The 19,814-nt window shown below is 38.8% G+C and overlaps 1 protein-coding gene across 10 annotated transcripts in view; it reads right to left on the bottom strand.

Moving 5' to 3' along the window:
- The window catches only part of shank3a (SH3 and multiple ankyrin repeat domains 3a), a 1,684,705-nt gene that overhangs the window by 1,606,058 nt on the left and 58,833 nt on the right, over positions 1–19,814 (bottom strand). For all 10 annotated transcript variants that reach the window (XR_005634694.1, XM_039761519.1, XM_039761518.1 and 7 more), the window contains exon 2: positions 6,918–6,971. The gene's annotated coding sequence lies outside the window, so the exon portion shown is untranslated. The remainder of the gene's footprint in view (positions 1–6,917; positions 6,972–19,814) is intronic.

The following is a 19,814-nucleotide window of genomic DNA, read 5'->3' as shown; positions in this document are numbered from 1 at the left end:
TTTGTATTTATATTGGGCAGCACTGTGTCTATAAAGCAAGCACAATGAAAACTGACTTAATGGCATTGGCATTTTAATGAATATGCACAGTGGACAGAAAGAAGACAATGTACTTTATGTGAGTCATTTACATACAGGTAATTGCTGAAATATCTTTAGTTAAGATGGGAAAATGTATCTTAGATGTAGCATGTGGTTTATATTCTAAAAAAACAGACAACAGAGCTAGATATAAAACACAATATAATTTTATAATGAATTTGCATTATATTGCATAGGACACAGCAAAAGTGCTACAAAAAGAACTAACAAATGAGCCATTTGTATGTATATATGTATATAAATATCTACAAATATTCTGTAAAATTGGTGTGTTAATTGTGTAAATATGTATGTCTGCAAATCTGCTTGTAAAGTAATTGAGGATGGAACTCTACACATATGGTATTGTAGATAATAAAAGTAGTTTTAAAGGCACAATAAATCTAGTAATAACTAGGCATGACACAATAGACTTAGCTCATTATGTAATTTATATTTTGATTCTGGCTTCTTTGCGCTTTATTTCATTTATACAGTAATGCCATATAATACATGATACCAGGCCACATTTCATATCTGGAATATTTTGTATTGCAAAATTCAGTATAACAAAATTTTGTTTAGCAGATCACTAGTAAAAATGTTTTATAAACAGTTTATATTGCTCAAGAGTTAATTGAAAAGAGACTTAGTGAGGTAGTCACCTGATAATGTTCGAGTCATAAGCCGTGCTACAAAATTAACAATACCAGACCATATAATTGTCACACATTTGTCTAGAAATGTTTTAATTTCCTTCTGCCAAACAATTATTAGCACAGTATACTTTTTTTTACAAGATAGAATGCCATGCAGGACCTTACTTTCAAGACAAGAAAGCACCTACAGTATTTCTACACTATAGCTTCTGTTTGTAGATTTACAGGCTTTGGCTACTTGGAGTGAAGGATAGAAACAATCATCCCATATGCATGATTAATATTGACTGCTTCTTGAATGCTAAATGAAGTGTCTTTATGAATCCGAAGATTATTCATTAGTTTACAGTATCTGATTGTCTCTTTTGTGCAGAATACAAGGGGAAATCAAGGTTACCATTGTCAGTAGCAAGGTGTATGTGGGCATTTACTTTGAATTTTAAAGCTGAGGACAGAGGAGTATACATTTTTATACAACTAGAGACGTGAAAACAACAGACAATAGAGAGACGAATGAGCATTCATAAAATAGCAAATTGGAAAATGCAAGACAGGCATTAGATATAAATTTATAAGCATTTTTTAATATTGGACCAACTGCTCTGAACTGGAAAAAGGTAAAGAATGTTAAAAGTACACAGAACGCAGCCGATATTTGTGAATATATATATATATATATATATATATATGTACAGTGCATCTGGAAAGTATTCACAGTGCATCACTTTTTACACATTTTGTTATGTTACAGCCTTATTCCAAAATGGATTAAATTAATTTTTTTCCTCAGAATTCTACACATAACACCCCATAATGACAATGTGAAAAAAGTTTACTTGAGGTTTTTGCAAATTTAGTAAAAATAAAAAAACTGAGAAATCACATTTACATAAGTATTCATAGCCTTTGCTCAATATTTTGTCGATGCACCTTTGGCAGCAATTACAGCCTCAAGTCTTTTTGAATATGATGCCACAAGCTTGGCACGCCTATCCTTGGCCAGTTTCGCCCATTCCTCTTTGCAGCAACTCTCAAGCTCCATTAGGTTATATGGGAAGCGTCAGTGCACAGCCATTTTAAGATCTCTCCAGAGATGTTCAATCGCATTCAAGTCTGGGCTCTGGCTGGGCCACTCAAGGACATTCATAGAGTTGTCCTGAAGCCACTCCTTTGATATCTTGGCTGTGTGCTTAGGGTCTTTGTCCTGCTGAAAGATAAACCATCGCCCCAGTCTGAGTTCAAGAGCGCTCTGGAGCAGGTTTTCATCCAGGATGTCTCTGTACATTGCTGCAGTCTTCTTATCCTGACTAGTCTCCCAGTTCCTGCCACTGAAAAACGTCCCCACAGCATGATGCTGCATCCACCACCATGCTTCACTGTAGGGATGGTATTGGCCTGGTGATGAGCGGTGCCTGGTTTCCTCCAAACATGACGCCTGGCATTCACACCAAAGAGTTCAATCTTTATCTCATCAGACCAGAGAATTTTGTTTCTCATGGTCTGAGAGTCCTTCAGGTGCATTTTGGCAAACTCCAGGCGGGCTGCCATGTGCCTTTTACTAAGGAGTGGCTTCCGTCTGGCCACTCTACCATACAGGCCTGATTGGTGGATTGCTGCAAAGATGGTTGCCCTTCTGGAAGGTTCTCCTCTCTCCGCAGAGGACCTCTGACAGAGTGACCATCGGGTTCTTGGTCACCTCCCTGACTAAGACCCTTCTCCCCCGATCGCTGAGTTTAGATGTCTGGCCAGCTCTAGGAAGAGTTCTGGTGGTTTCGAACTTCTTCCACTTAACAGATGATGGAGGCCACTGTGCTCATTGGGACCTTCAAAGCAGCAGAAATTTTTCTGTAACCTTCCCCAGATTTGTGCCTCAAGACAATCCTGTCTCGGAGGTCTACAGACAATTCCTTTGACTTCATGGTTTGTTTGTGCTCTGACATGAACTGTCAGCTGTGGGACCTTATATAGACAGGTGTGTGCCTTTCCAAATCATGTCCAATCAACTGAAGTTACCACAGGTGGACTCCAATTAAGATGCAGAAACATGTCAAGGATGATCAGGGGAAACATGATGCACCTGAGCTCAATTTTGAGCTTCATGGCAAAGGCTGTGAATACTTATGTACATGTGCTTTCTCAATTTTTTTATTTTTAATAAATTTGCAAAAATTTCAAGTAAACTTTTTTCACGTTGTCATTATGGTGTTGTGTGTAGAATTCTGAGGAAAAAAATGAATTTTATCCATTTTGGAATAAGACTGTAACATAACAAAATGTGGAAAAGGTGATGTGCTGTGAATACTTTCCGGATGCACTGTATGTATATATATATATATATATATATATATGTATATATATATATATATATACGTTTGTGAAATCCGTACTTTCTCTGCAAAGAATTGTTTTTTTAAGTCCTTAAAATGACTTTGTTACCATTGCACTGATTTGTGCTTAAAATATACATTTTCAGCCGATGTAATGAAGAGCTTCCTGTTTAAACAGGGCTGCGAGACGTGAACCCAGCTCTTCCGCGCACCTCATTTGATTTTTTCCAGCAAACAAATTTTCAAAACAAACCGTATTTTACGACTCTAATTGGAGTCGGAGTAATAGTTATGTTGGTGTTATCATTTTAAATCTGAGATCGGCTAAAATTTAAACAATGACCGTTGTTAATACCCAGCCATCATGACTCAGTTTGCCAATAGATGTCAGAAGGTCGGATGCCAAAACCGAACTGCCCAAAGATGGATTTCGACGTACCAAGCAAATGGCGATACTTTCTAAGTTACTTACAGTTCCGGAGCTGTCGAAGGGTTTAAGTCAGTTGTTAGTCTTGGAAAGTACGCCCCACTAAAGCAACATTCCAAAAACCAACCGAACTTACTGTTATCTCCTCGAACCAACACCGACATACTATACTCGGCCGTCCAGCGGTGTCACTGAAGCATTCGAACATTCTTAGCCAATCATGCAATACTGCATCCGCGTGTGCCACGTTATGTTCTAACTACAGAGGCAGAGTCCCATTGCATGGTTCTAACTTGTATTGAGTCGAGGTATTGACGTGAACACCATACATACGGATAATATCAAATTATATATAAGGAGATATTTATTGTAGATGCCCCAGAAAACAAGTGAGAGTAAATGGGGGCAAATTCCTTACCCAGCCGGGATGCCATAACAGGAGGGTGGAATAAATGGTGGTAATGCCTGGCCGGGACACTTTGATTCCCCTCCTGATTGGGATGCCTGGAAGTAGCAGGGGAGCAATTCATCCCCCACCATTCTAGGTGGCTGTGTCCAACATGTAGGGTCCCAGACTGGATACCCTCAGGGCTGCATGGGAGTTGGAATCCAAAAGTGCAGCCCTGGAGGGTGCTGCTGGGGGAGGATTTCCCTGGCTTTCCTATACTCCACAAATGCTTTGCCTTAAATAGAGTCCACTTCCATAGCTCTTGGAGCAAGAGTCAGCTTGCTTTAAGGAGTGGAGGAGGCAGTGACCAGTGAGAGACAGAGAAAGAAGACAAAGAGTTGCTTTATTGAGCTTTACAGTGCTTATTGCATATACTTGTGGCTGTGGTACTGGAAAGCACTTGTTTTAAAGAGTTTCGCACAAATAAAGACTTTTTGGACTTTTACCTTGTGATTATGCCTGCTTTTGTTAGGTTTTTCAGGAGATGTCTGTGCCTCCTGGTGTCCACAATATATATATATACAGGCAGTCGCCGAGTTACGTACAAGATAGGGACTGTAGGTTTGTACTTAAGTTGAATTTGTATGTAAGTTAGAACAGGTACATTATTTTAATAAATGCTACAGTTGACCAACTGTAACCAAGTGCTCTGCCAATGATGGAGTTTCACCTCTCTCTGACCTTTTTATTATTTCTACTTTATTTTCAATGGTGATGTTTTTTCTCTTCTTTAATGTATCACCAGCATTTGCATCAGATTTGTGTTTCAGAGACATTCTTGAAGGGTGAAGACAAAAGGTTAAGATGAGCTCTTCTGTACAGCACTGTACACGCTATCACAGCAGGAAGGCACCCGTCATCAACGCGTCTGATGTACTGACAAGAGACAACTTCCTGCTATGTGCGTAACAGTACAGGCTGGCTTGCAATTGAGAATGAATTGGGGCAGCGAGGGGTAGTTCACCACCCACCACACAGTCACCTCCACTACAGTATGCTGCCTGCAGCGTCCACCCACTGAGAACGAACACACTGCTGCCAAAGGCAGGTAGTGAATTGCCCACCACTGCCCCTATTCAACAGGCAACCACCCAAGGCACACTACAATGCTACCCCCTGCCGCCCCGTTCACCCTCAATGGCCTCCGTTCAGCCACAACCGGGTCACCACTTGCAGCATTACCAGCCACCCACCAAGAATGAACAGGGCAGCCGTGTGTGGTGGGCGAGCAGTGAAACGCCCCCCTCCGATCCATCCAGCCTGCATCCAGTCAGAAACAGTAGCTGCGGCAGTGTGGTGGGCAGGCAGGGAACTGGCCCATCAAGCCTCCATCCTGCACACGAGCGATAGCTGTGGCCCCGGTGACTATGAACAACGGGTCACCGCTTGCCACTGGGAGCCACTGAGAGACACTACACTGCGCAAGAGGCAGAACTTCTCGCACCCTTGCACCCTCAGACACCAGGTAAAATCCAATGATGATATTTATTATAATAATAAAGTGCACAAAGCACGCTCCTCTCCACAATTCACAATAACAATAAACCAATCCTCCACTCCCAGACGCTTAGCCACCCTGCCTCCCAACTCAGCTCATCGTCTGGGAACTCCCACAGTCCTTTTATATTCCCTGACCCGGAGGTGTTCCTTCCCAACAGTCCACAAGTCCTTATTCCTGCAAGGTCAGGGTAAATAATGTTTTTCTCACCCCGGAAGCCCGTCGCTCTTCCTATGACGAACTTCCGGGTCATAGGGCATGAAGAACTCTTGGTCCTCCCTGCAGCTCCCTCTCGTGGCCCCCATGGCATCCAGCAGGGCGGTGCATAAAAACTACATGGTCCATAATGCCCTGCTGGTCTTCTGGGGACCTCCATGCTGCAAGGAGGGCTCCATCTGGCGGCTTGGGGGTATTGGCCAGGGTACATGGCCGGCCATATCTTACAATATATATATATATATATATATATATACACACACACATATACATATATATATTGTGGTGGACGGCTGGGTCCCATGCTCAGCCGGGACACCCCTTCGATGTGTATTTAGGGGGAGCAGCCCTCTATAGTGCTGTACCTCCTCCTGGATGCTGGATGGCCGGGAACCCGGCTTGGAGCGGTGCCTCAGTCTTTCGCAGGGCTTAATGGGAGATGGAGTTCTCTACAGCCCTGTTGGGATCTGGGGTGGCTGCCAGGGGGCGCGACATGGGCCCCTGAACCCAGCTGGATGAATCTTCAGCCCCACCCAGGGGTGCAACCGGAAACAGGTGATCAAGCACCTGGAGCACTTCCAGGTGGGCAATAAAAAGGAGCCAGCAAACACCACTCAGTGGCCAAAGTCGGGAGGAGGAGGACAAAGCTTGTGGAGGAGTGGTGGTGGTGGAATAGAGAAAGGAGTGTTGCAGTGTGGTTTTGGTGCTTGGGACTGTGTTGTAGCTGGAGGGATTATGGGGAAGACATGCCCTCCAGCTGAAAAAAAATAAAAGATTCTTTATTTTATATGTGCCTCCTGTGTTAAATCTGTGTTGGGTTGGGCGCAATATAGCACCTTTGTTAGTATATATATACAGTATATATACATACATAAATCTACATTTACTGTATGTATATTTCCAGAGTTAGTACTGACCTTTCAATCTCAACTAACTTCACTTGCACTTGTATAAAGTTACAAAAAATAGTCAAATAAAAATTGTGCTGTTCCTGAAGCATAAGCTTTGTTTTACAGTTATTTTGTTCTAATGAAAATTATTATGTTACTTATTTTGCTACATATCTTACAGCGACTACGCCGGCTACAGCAGAGAAATCCAAATGATAACATGACCAACTCCATTTGTATATTCAGCCTCAGGCCAGTTTAATGCAATATTCTCATTTAGAGTACCATAAGAACACTCGTCTGCCTTGACTACTTTCATCCATTCACTGTTTACCCAGCATTACAGAAATACACAGAAACAAACACCTTACCTTACTGATGTTGTAGTGATACCTTACTGTCTTTCTTCTTTGTCTGTCATCAATCTAGGGAAAAATTCAAATACAGTTAAAGGTTAATTCATCCATCAGTTAAAGCGTTTTCATCTATACACACAAAAACTTTATATATACTCAATTCTAATGTCATAAACAGAAAAAAAACAAATGTTCATCTGTCTTTACATACTTTATAATGTTAGCTTCCATGTCTATACCTTTTCTAACTTGCTGGGAACTGGGACTTGTCCTATTGGTGCTGGGTACAGGGTGGGAACAAACACTTGGATACGCAGCCATTCCACAGCAGGTTACACTTGTGCACAGAACAATTAACAATCATCAGATAACCTAACAGAAACATCTTTGGAAAATGGGCAGTGTAAACATAACCAAAATTTTGTGTCCACTTTTGACATGATCTGTTTTTATGTTCCTTTCTCAATGTACATTTTCTACATTAACGACATATTTCTTTATTTCATACAATTTATCATCCACTATGACAAACTGGTATCTAGTCCAGATCAGGTTCGAGGCTATGTCTTACCATCACCACCACGATAAGAAAGAAGTACATACAGAAATGCATATTACTGTATATAGCTTACATCAAAGTACACAGCACATTTATGGATTATCCTTACACCAAATGCAACTGTCACCTTCAGTTCAACATCCATCATTAATGTGTATTGATGTAGGCTTGTGTATAATGCAGTGACATGTCAATATAATGTGACATTTCAGGTTTTATTTAACTATTTCTTATCTGGAATCAGCATTAGTCCTGATTTATTGCTTTTTAGCCATTAGGCATTTTCAGAAGTAACCATGTTAGATTAAGTAGTATATCTTCAAAGGAGAATTTATTCAGCTACAGTATCAGTTCATTTTTTAAATGTGTTATATACTGCATCAATCAACTCTTCTGTTTTAATGCAGTACATTTTCATTAAGAAACATATTAGCCCAAATACTCCTGTGCTATCCAAAAAACCTTTCCATTAAAAGGCCCCAGGTAGTGTGAAATAAACTGAAATAGAGGAATATGTAATATACATAATTAAAATATACACTGTACACACATGAATTCACTTTAGATGATAGATGGTAAGAAAATTATGGTTAAAAAACACCAAATAAATTTCAAAATGTAATCAGAATTTGACCTTTTCCTTAGTTTAATTCTTAGAATGAAAAATAAGATGCAAAGAAATTTTGCTGACTGCATAAATGACTATGTATAGTACATATCAAACCTTAATATAAAACACATTTCTTTATAATGAACATGGAAATTCACCATATCTTATTTAGCATTTATAAAAAGTCACATTTTTATAGCTGTAGTATTTTTGCTCAGCCATATATAAACCGCAGATCTAGAAGCTTCAGCGATCAAGTAATCAGAGCCAAGTACATTGTACTGTATAATTGTTGTAATAGTTGTCAGCCTTAACTTTCATTCTAAATACTTCAGCTGATTGTATCACTGAGCAAACAAATCAAAGATTCTTTTAATTTATTGACAACGGACAGCTCAATAGAGGATATAATTGTGTAATTAGTGGCTTGATGTAGTACATTAAAAATCAATTGCGCATGGGCATTTGACAGGATGAGGATCAGAATTCCCTCCATCTAAGAATAGTAAATGCTCTCCTGCTATGCCGACATCTTGCTCTTTATCTAATGATTGCTTTAGACTGATATTCTAATTGGCATTAAACTGAAACTCAGACATCATTTTGGCATGTTTTTATCATTAATTGTAATTTCAGATGGAAAAAGAACATTTTGTGGTTTTAGTCTCCAAATATCAAGTAAAATAACTCAGTGGTTTCTGCATTGCTTGTAGCTGACAATTGTCAGCTGACATTGTATCATTGTTTTACAACATCAGTGTGCACAGTTAATGTTATTTGCAATTTTTGCTATTAAAGTTGTGCATTTGACTGCCAAGAAGGAGCTTGTAGCACTATTCACAGTTTTTTTTTTTTTGCTCTTTGGTAGGAACAATATTGAGGAAGAAATTGTCGGAAAGTCCTTGTAGCTGCTATACTGTGGTGACAAATGAGCCATAAATTGAGCAATGCAAACAAATGTTTGTTAAACCTGTTTCATCTACTTCAAGGTCATTGGAGCTGGAGTCTATTCCAGCAGCAAAGGGTGCAAAGTAAGATCCAGTTCTGAAATGGGCATAAGTCCATCACATCACACACTCTTATGATCATTTTGAAGTTGCCAGTCAACCTGCAGAAATTTAGGTTGATGGAACCAAACCACAGCACCTGGATTAAAGTCATTAGGACTGTGCAAAACAGACACTGCTTTACAAGAAGACAAACTAAGAATTCTGCTGCTGTAAAATAGTAGTCACCATGCTGCTATTAAGCGATTCATCTTCAGCTGAACTAAAGAAATCAAGACACAGAAATGTGGAAAAAAGCAAAAAGAAAAAAACAGAATAGGGAACCAGAATTATTAGTTAAGTCATTTGTGGTAAAAAGAGAGAGAGCATGAAGGATGTCAGCACAGCAAAAATCTAATCAGTGGCCAGGTAATGGGTAAATTAAATCTATTATACTGTAGTGGTGGTGTTTGCATTAAAAATATTCACAAAGAAAAATGAAAGACTCAGCATTTGAATATATAAATAAATCCATTGTGGGAAGTTGTTATTGGATATAGAGGCTATCAAGGCGTTGTGAGCATCTGTAGAAACTGTCAGGTAGGGATGCAAACAAGAATCAAAGTGAGGGAAGATCTATAAGTTACTTCAAATAAAGTTACACAATAGTTTCTCATCGTTTTTAATAAACTAAAGGTCAAAATTCAGGCTGTGTTAAAATGTAGGAAGTGTTAAAAGGCCAGAAGATGTAAAACAACTACTTGCTTTACATTTAAAATTTTAAGGAATGAAAGTGGTATGAATAACTGAAAAACTGTCAGACCTGCTTTATTTCTCAAGTCATAGAAGCTTGCTTCCAGGAGGCCTATATAGGAGATGTCAGCTTACCCAGCTGCCTTTTTTCTTTTAGAACAAAACGTACAGGTGGGAGCAAACATTGACATGGCGGCATTAGACAATTTAGTCACACGAGGGATTAATTGTACAGGTTGAGAGCAGTTGATTGACTAATAAAGTAATAATGAAAAATATATATGTTCAGTATTTCCACTCGTAGGAAAATTGGTCACAGTTGCTGACAAAATACTATTTGGTAATACAGCTTTTATATAATACTCAAAAAAATTAAAGGAACACTTTTTAATCAGAGTATAGCATAAAGTCAATGAAACTTATGGGATATTAATCTGGTCAGTTAAGTAGCAGAGGGGATTTTTAATCAGTTTCAGCTGCTTTGGTGTTAATGAAATTAACAACATATGCACTAGAGGGGCAACAATGAGGCGACCCCCAAAACAGGAATGGTTTAACAGGTGGAGGCCACTGACATTTTTCCCTCCTCATCTTTTCTGATTGTTTTTTCACTAGTTTTGCATTTAGCTAAAGTCAGTGTCACTACTGTTAGCATGAGGCAATACCTGGACCCTACAGAGGTTGCACAGGTAGTCCAACTTCACTAGGATGGCACATTAATATAGGGTGGTCCAGATCTAATTATGCAATTTTGATTACGCTATAACTTATTACATTTATTACATAGAAAATCACCCGAGAAAGAAGTGTGCGAACTGACAACATGAAGAATCATCTTCGCGCCGAACTGGAATCGTCCCTACATAAAGTCATCCATATGATCAGGATCTGCATAATTAGATCTGGACCACCCTGTACATGAGACTGCCAGAAGGTGTGGTGTGTCTCGCCGCACAGTCTCAAGGGCATGGAGGAGATTCCAGGAAACAGGTAGTTACTATAGGAGAACTTGACAAGACCTTAGAAGGTCCTTAACCCATCAGCAAGACTGGTATGTGCACTTTTGGGCAAGGGGGAACAGGATGAGCACTGCCAGAGCCCTACAAAATGACCTCCAGCAGGCCACTGGTGTGAATGTCTCTGACCAAACAATCAGAAACAGACTTCATGAGAGTGGTCCTTGGGCCCAACTTCCTCTATTGGGCCCTATGCTCACTGCCTGGCACCGTGGAGCTCGATTGGCATTTGCCATAGGATACTAGAATTGGCAGGTCCACCACTGGTGCCCTTTGCTTTTCACAGATGAGAGCAGGTTCACCCAGAGCACATGTGACAGACGTGAAAGGGTCTGGAGAAGCCATGGAAAACGTTACGCTACCTGCAGCATTTTTCAGCATGACCTGTTTGGTGGTGGGTCAGTGATGTTTTGGAGGAGGAATATCCATGGAGGAACGCACAGACCTCTACAGGTTAGACAACGACACCTTGATTGCCATTAGGTATTAGGATGAAATCCTCGGACCCACTGTCAGACCTTATGTTGTGAGTCCTGGGTTCCTCCTGGTGTACGACAATGCCCAGCCTCATGTGGCAAGAGTATGCAGGCAGTTCCTGGAGGATGAAGGAATTAATACCATTAGCTTACCCTTACGCTCACCTAACCTAAATCCAATAGAACACCTCTGGGATATTATGTTTCAGTCCATCCAACGCCACCAGGTTGCACCTCAGACTGTCCAGAAAGTCAATCATGCTCTGCTCCAGATCAGGGAGGAGATTCCCCAGGACACCATCCGTCGTCTCATTAGGAGCATGCCCTGGCGTTGTCAGGCATGCATAAAAGCATGTGGGGGCCATACAAACTACTGAGTACAATTTTGAGTTGCTGCATTAAAATTTCGGCAAAATGGACTAGTCTACAGCATCATTTTTTCACTTTAATTTTCAGCGTGTCTTTGAATTCAGCTCTCAGTAGGTTGATCATTTTCATTTCTATCAAATAATGTGGCATCCTTTCGTTCCTTACACATTATCCAGGCCATATCAGTATAAATATCCAGCATGATTTTTTTCCCATTGAGATCTGATGTGTTATTAAGGTGTTCCTTTAATTTTTTTGAGCAGTTTATAAAGTATCTTCTATCCATCAGTTCTATGTGTCACACATGTGCATTGGGAGACAGCTAAAGGATTCAAAAGAAGGTAATTCTACACCAGGCCAGGGGGAGGCAGAGTGTAATAATCCTTTCTCTTTTATCCCTGCAGACCAAACACAGGAAATTCTGCCTGGACCCGAGGATGCCATTTCCAGTTCCAGGCTTGATGACGTTACTTTCTTCTTTTCCGGGACCAATAATGTCACTTCCGGTTCTGGGGCCCGATGACATCACTTCCCGTGACTGACCTTAAAAACCCACCATCTTCCTTTTCTTAGTCAGTTCTGTTTTGGACTCGAATCTGTAAACAACCTTGCTTCTAAATACCTATTTTTGCAGCCTTATTTCAAGTACAGTAATCCCTCCTCGATCGCGGGGGTTGCGTTCCAGAACCCCCCGCGATAGACGAAAATCCGCGAAGTAGAAACCATATGTTTGTGTAGTTATTTTTATATATTTTAAGCCCTTATAAACTCTCCCACACTGTTAACATTATTAGAGCCCTCTAGACATGAAATAACACCCTTTAGTCAAAAGTTTAAACTGTCCTCCATGACAAGACAGAGATGACAGTTCTTTCTCACAATTAAAAGAATGCAAATAGATCTTCTTCTCTTCAGGAGCAGAGAATTTCAGAGGGAGAGAGAGAGAGAGAGCTCGCAAAGAAAAGCAAACAATCAAAAATCAATACTTGTGCTTTTAAGTTTGCGCGCATTTTAGAGGAGCGTCAGGATCTTCTAAGCAAACAGCCTCTGTGCAAACAGCCCCTCTGCTTACATCTCCTCCGTCAGGCGTAGAGAACGTCAGAGAGAGAGAGAGAGAGCAAGATTGAAGCAACAATCAAAAAATCAATACATGTGCTTTTAAATATGCCGAGCACCGCAATAAAGCGGCATTTTTTTAGAGGAGCGTCAGTATCTTTTAAGCAAACAGCACCTCTGCTCACAGCCCTCCGTCAGGCGCAGAGAATGTCAGAGAGGGTGAGAGAGAGGCAGAGACAAGCAAACAATCAAGCTCCACGCGGGATGCATATCTTATAGCATTGAGGAGTTTTAGTTAATATGTAATACATGCTCTGATTGGGTAGCTTCTAAGCCATCCGCCAATAGCGTCCCTTGTATGAAATCGACAGGGCAAACAAACTGAGGAAGCGTGTAGCATAAATTAAAAGACCCACTGTCTGCAGAAATCCGCGAACCAGCGAAAAATCTGTGATATATATTTAGATGTGCTTACATTTAAAATCCGCGATAGAGTGAAACCGCGAAAGTCAAAGTGCGATATAGTGAGGGATTACTGTATACAGGTGACTGTCTCAAACCTTTTTTTGTGTCAATGCGTATTCTTCCACATCTGTATCTGGTTATATCAGGATTTTTTTGGGGTGGGGTCTGAACCCCAATACAGCTACACTATGAAAAAAAGCTTGAATAAGGTGCAATAAACGTTCTTTGAGATGAGAAAAATGATAATTGAGAAGAATCCAAACACAAAGAGGGGAAATGTTTAAACATTACAAAAACACTGACCGGATCTGGGAGTCCTAAGTTATAAGGCAGCTGTTCTAACCACAGCACCACGCAGATAAGTCAAAACAAGAACTTTTCAGTTCCAGAGAGACAAAGCACATGTTGAATATAAATGACCTTCTTTAGTCAAACTGGGAAGCGGTGCATGTTACAATTCAATTACTTGCCATATTGAAATGAATTTGTTATTGATTCAAAAAAAGACTATGACATTATTCTGACATACAGTAAGCAAGTTTTTAATGAAGATCATCTCATAGACTAAATCAGATAGCTAAAGATCTTACTAGAGCTTAATGTAATGCATACTGAATAGTCTAAAAGAGCTGAGCACATAAAAAGGTCTTTAAACTACAATGTTTAAAATTAAAAAGAGGGAGGGTAGGATTATAAAACCTCTGACTTTTTGGAAATGACCTAATAAGCAGCTGCATGTTACTATGCTGTATTTATTAACAGAGTCTCATTTGCTGTTAAATGACAATGTTTAACAATGTCTTGTCTTTAATATCCAATGAATACTACTATCCACTGAATGTGATTTACATTTTTTTAATAAAAGAGATTGAACACTTTTATTAAATACAAGTGCTTAATTAGTATAACTGCTAACAGTTATGTCACTACAGTTTACAAAATTCTTATTTGCAATTCTAGATTTGTTGTGCTCATAAGAATTAATTATGAACAATCTGAAATCACTTCAGCTTCCTGACTTACCAGTACAAGCAAACTTCCTCGTGATATACCATTCATGCATGAGTACTCATGCAAGACATTGAGATGTTTGAGATTTGCCCACTTTTAAACCAATAGGTGTCTTCAGCCACAATAACCAGAAGGACTTTTGTTGTGCATGCCACATCAGCTGACTCCAGGTATTCACCCTTCTAAAAGGGTATGAGAGGTCAAAGTTAATCAAAAGATCAAAAAATCAAGGCTCAGTAATACAGGCATGGGGAGTGTTATGTTATTTCGGGGCTGCTGATCACAAATATGATAATTTGATTTTTACTGGTGGTCCTAGTCCTTTAAGAGCCACACCCATATGGTAAAAAATGACAAATTCAAATGTAAGAATATGGAATATCATTTCAGACTATTTCAAGGTCAGTGATTATGAATATGATATTATTTTAAATTTGACAATTTAGGATTGCGAATGCACCTAACCTGCATGTCTTTGGACTGTGGGAGGAAACTGGAGCTCCCGGAGGAAACCCACACAGACACAGGGAAAGCATGCAGACTCCATGCAGGGAGGACCCGGAAAGTGAACCTACAAGTGGTAGCACTACTGCAAGGCAGAACCACCGTGCAGCCTGCAAACTGTATATGTTTAGTAATTACAAATAAATATTTTTAAGGTCTCTGAAGAACTTTTCCTTCATTAACACAGTGTTAGAGTAAAATATGAAAATAAAAGATATACAGGTATATCTTTACGATAATGATGATAATAATTATGTCGTGCCTATCAGGTGTTAGCAATACCATTATGTTGTCTGATGTTCACATATCTCTTTGTAAGGCTTCTTTCAAAATGTAATTCTTGGTTTACATTTTAATTAACTAACTAATACTATTTTTATGCTATATCAGACTTTGTTCTGTGTAGTTTGAAAATACTGGTGCTTAAAATGTCAGATAAATCATATTGCAGACAAAAAGCAAATACTGCTTTATCAATAGAGATATGCCATGCCAATAATGTGGAACATTTAAAAAAAAAACTGCTAAAAATCCACTTTTAAATTGCGCCTTTTCATGGCTATATTTTAGTTGTACTCTTAATAGACTACACAGGCATAGAATTATATTCTTCAGGGATTTTGCAATCTTTACTAATCTCTTCTTTTTCTGCTTTCTTTTCCAGTTCTTTTGTGGTGGCATTTTGTGCCACTGCCACTACCTCACCAAAGCACTGTGCAGCCACTTGTGATGGTGGTATGAAGATGGGTGCCCCAGCTGTCCACGACACCAACTGCATCGAATCCTCTCAGATGATACCTGGAAACAATGATTTAAGCCCATTTATGTTAAATAAAATGCCCTGTGCTAGCTGGATGATCTTTGAACCTTGGAACCCATACAGATTTTGTTTTTTTTTCTCCAGGTTAACTGATCTTATCCCTGTACTCTTTTTTAGAGACTTACATTATAATATTTATATACAGGATGCTACTTTTCTATTAATTATGTATCTTTTTTATAAGATCATATGGATTTATTTATTTTCATTGTTACTAGTTCATTATTATTCTTATTCTTTTCTTGTAACTTTCCCTTTGACATCTTGTAAAGCACTACATTCTTTGTATGAAAATATGACCAATTCAGACATAAGAATATGGAATACAATTTCAGACTATTTCAAGGTCAGTGATTAAGCATATGATGTTATTTTAAATTTTTGGTCCTTTATAAGGGATCTAGCCCTCTGTGGACCTCTATAATAGCATATTAATATGCGTTATGCCTAGTCTTCTAAGAGCCTACTCCTGTTGTTGTTGTGATAATTAGGCATCTTGTCATTAGTGAGATGACATACATGTTTATTTCTATGTCAAACTCATATTTACAAGACCAACTTAGCATCATCAGTTGATCTAATATGTTCATCTTCTTGAAAACATCATGCAGATGCAGACATGATTTGCTAAAAATGACGACAACAACCTGGCCAGGATTTGTAATATGGATGTGTCAGGCAGCATTTCTACCTAGTGGACCAAGTTCTACCCAGTTGCAGCAACCTGTACCTGCCCATACAATGTCAGAAGGATTAAAACTTTTTATAATACTAGCCGCAGTACCTTTCTAAGACAGGTAATAGAATAATCAAAATTAAAAATAAAGCCTGCATCACAGACTCTGTAATTATTTACAGGATACCTTTCTCACATCCTGTCCATTTTTTACACTACTGTAGCTGTCTACTCTCAGAATGCTTCATATGCCTTTACTTCCTCTCAAGGGTCTTAACCTTGCACTCTTGTCACGTCACCCAAACCGAACTGCCCAATCAGATTGCTCAGAGGAGCTGAACACACAGATCTTAGTGTTTTATTATAACATAGATATTAAAACAAGCATTCATTGAGGTGTATTTTCTAGGAGTGAAAATGGATCCCACAAAAACTTTCCACTGATTTTCCTCAAAATGTTTCAGTAGGTGAAGGCAGAAAAAAAAATAATGTGTATATTTCATGAGAACATATTTTGGGTTGCAATTTAACTATAGCTATGAAGTGGAACAGTAGTTAGCTCTGTTGCCTTACAGCTCAAGTGTTCTAAGTTCAAATCCCAGCCCACATTGCGCATCACATTCTCCATGTGTCCCTTTTTTATTTTTATTTTTAGCAGTTTCTCTGGTTTTCTTCTACACCTCAAAGAATTGAAGGTTAGTATCACTGGCAGCTTTAAAAGTGTCCCATATGTGTAAAACTGGCTGTATGACAGTGAGTATCTGAGTATGGAATGGCATGCTGTTTAAGATTTATTCATGGATCACACTCAAAACTGAAATGTTAGGCTTTACAAAAAGACACTATACAACATAAACATTTCTAGATGTCACGTTAGTGTTTACATACAGCACAATATGTTTACATCTGATACTTTTATCATTGTACACAAGATATACCAGTCAATACTAACTAAGTGTGCATGAGATTCATTAATACCCTAACATGTTTTACATTTTTCAGCTTACTGTAATAATAAAAAATAAAATAATAATACAGGTAAAATTCTGTTACAATGAATATCTTTACAACAAAATTTTCATTACAACGAAGTATTTTCATGGTCCCGACTGTTTCCCCATATGACGCGAGTCTATAGAAATCTCGTTACTATGAAGTACATTCGGCAGATACTTTCATTACAATAAAGTGCTCAAAAGACCTTGAAATGCCTGAATGAATCATCGGCAGAACAGTTAGTTCTGTGGCAGCAGCTCATTTGTGCACAACGAGCCTCAAACCGAAACATTGTAATTTTTTTTTCTTTCTTTGAACTTTCCTCGTACTGGTTTTTTTTTGCCCTTTTTGTTTCCTGCGGTTTTCAGTGATACCTTTTGCTTATTGCTCGTCGGGATTTGAAAAACATCCGTTGGAATTTAACTCATTGTCACCCTCCTATAGAAACGGCAGACACAAAAAAACAACATTTTTGCAGCTCTCGATTTCAGTAAAAAGAAAAAAGACATTGCCAGTGAATTCGGAATTTCGCCATCGACACTGTCAACTTTCTTGAAAGACCGAGCAAAAAAGAAAAAAAATCTTGGGTTGCAAACGTATGTGAACTGCTACATTTGAAGCAGTTATTATGTGGTTCAGTGATGCTCATTCAAGAAACATTCCTATTAATACGGCACTCATTCAAAAAATGTGAGGTTTGTTAACTCTCTTTGGACCTCCCCTAACTGGACGACAGGCTGAAGAGCGTCGCGAAGTCCGATCTCCATGTCTATAGAAGACTGTTTATCTGTTGCCGGGGCAACAGAAGGCTCAAAGCTATGCTGTGTCTCTCGATCAAAGCAAACAGAAAAGATATTGATATGTGATGCAAGGAACAATGTAAATTCAGGTAACAGGATTACTTCATCACTGATCTGGCCACAACCCTGCCTGACTGATGTGTTTGTGTATATCAGAATGACAGATCACGCTACAATAAATAAGTGTGCCGTTCCTGTGGAATAAAACTGGTTTTGCTAAAGTGCTGAGACTCATATTTTGGGGTGCATGACAGGGACTTATAGCGTGACCCCGATCTTTTATGATTTGCTTCTGTGTCACTTCACTGCAGAGCTATGAGCCTGTTTTTGCCCTGCCCCGGCAACAGACAAACAATCTTCCACAGACGCTGCAATCGCGATTCAGGACGCACTTCAGTGAGTCGTTCCCGTTGGGTGGCTAGTGGGTGGGAGGGTCTCAAAAGAGTTCCGAAACCTCACAATATGAAGAAGAAAAGGATGATTCGGCTCCTGATTGATAACTGTGCTGCCCAATTCAGATAATGTTTGCGTTGAATTCCTCCCACCCAATTGCACAGCAGTGCTTCAACCATTGGACTTGGGCATCATTCGCACCCTGAAAATGTATTATCACAAGGAAATGCTGAGAAAAATTCTCGTCAGCATAATTGTAGGCGGGAGGAGATTAAAATTAACACAAAAGAAGCTATTCAAATGATTGCAAACACCTAGGCGCAAGTTAAAGAAAGCACTATAGTAACAAATACAGAATCTTATTACAACGAAATTTGCATTACAACGAAATATTTTTTAGGTCCCTGGGAGTTCATTGTAATGGAATTTTACCTGTAACTCATTCAAATTAATCTCTGAATTAATTTTCAGAAGTTCAGCAGGAACCAATCCAGGATAGGAGGCCAGTCTGTCAAAGAGAACATTCCCACTCACTCATACAGGGCTATTTTCAAGACAACAATTGACTTCCAACACAAGTCTTTGGGATGTGCGAGGAGGCCAGAGTGTCTACAAGCAAACCAGTAGGTCTTTATATTTTTCTAGACTATCAAGCACAACAGTGTGTGAAGGCTTATGGCATTTAATTGCAAATGTAAGCTCATGTAAATATTGAGGGAGAGTTAAACATGGTGTTTGCATAAAATGATAAAACGTTATTAAATGGCATCTGTGACACAACTGTAAACAAGTTTTTGCAAAAATTATCAGACCTTAAATAATACTCATTTAGTCTCACAATTTTACATGTCAACTGTTTTAATGTCAAAGAAATAAATTAATATAAATTAATATGTAAAACATCATTTTATCTATTATACTTAAATGAGCATCGTTTTATTGTAATGATAATTTGGCTCTTTGACCTTGCATTTCAACTAGTTAATAGCAGTTACTTATGTTCAAAAATATCTTTTTACAAAAAATACTTATATGTGCAAAAAAGGTAAAGTGAGGTAAGAAAATAAAGAATGCATTGTTGTATGTAATTTTAAAATATTACATTTCAACGAGAAATTATGAGTAAATCATTCAAAAAGTAAAATATACCATGACATATAATTGCATTCAGATGAAACTGTACCAACAAAGAATTGCAACAAATTACTTTCATGATTCAATTGACTGTAATGATCAACAATTGTACTTAGATATTATTATCAACAAACAGCTGTTTTTTTAACAGATGGGGGCATCAGGTCCTGAAGTGTACTTCAGAATTTATATTTACAGACTTTAATTACTTTAGGTGAAGCAACATTGTTTGAGGAAAGGCCTACATAGCCAAACAAGCTGCTTTCATTCAGATGGTAATGAACACAA

This window comes from Polypterus senegalus, chromosome 8 (genome assembly GCF_016835505.1).
Source record: "Polypterus senegalus isolate Bchr_013 chromosome 8, ASM1683550v1, whole genome shotgun sequence".
NCBI classification, from domain to species: Eukaryota; Metazoa; Chordata; class Cladistia; order Polypteriformes; family Polypteridae; genus Polypterus; species Polypterus senegalus.
Note: the sequence above shows the minus strand (reverse complement) of the source record. Positions and strands in the feature narration are given on the sequence as shown.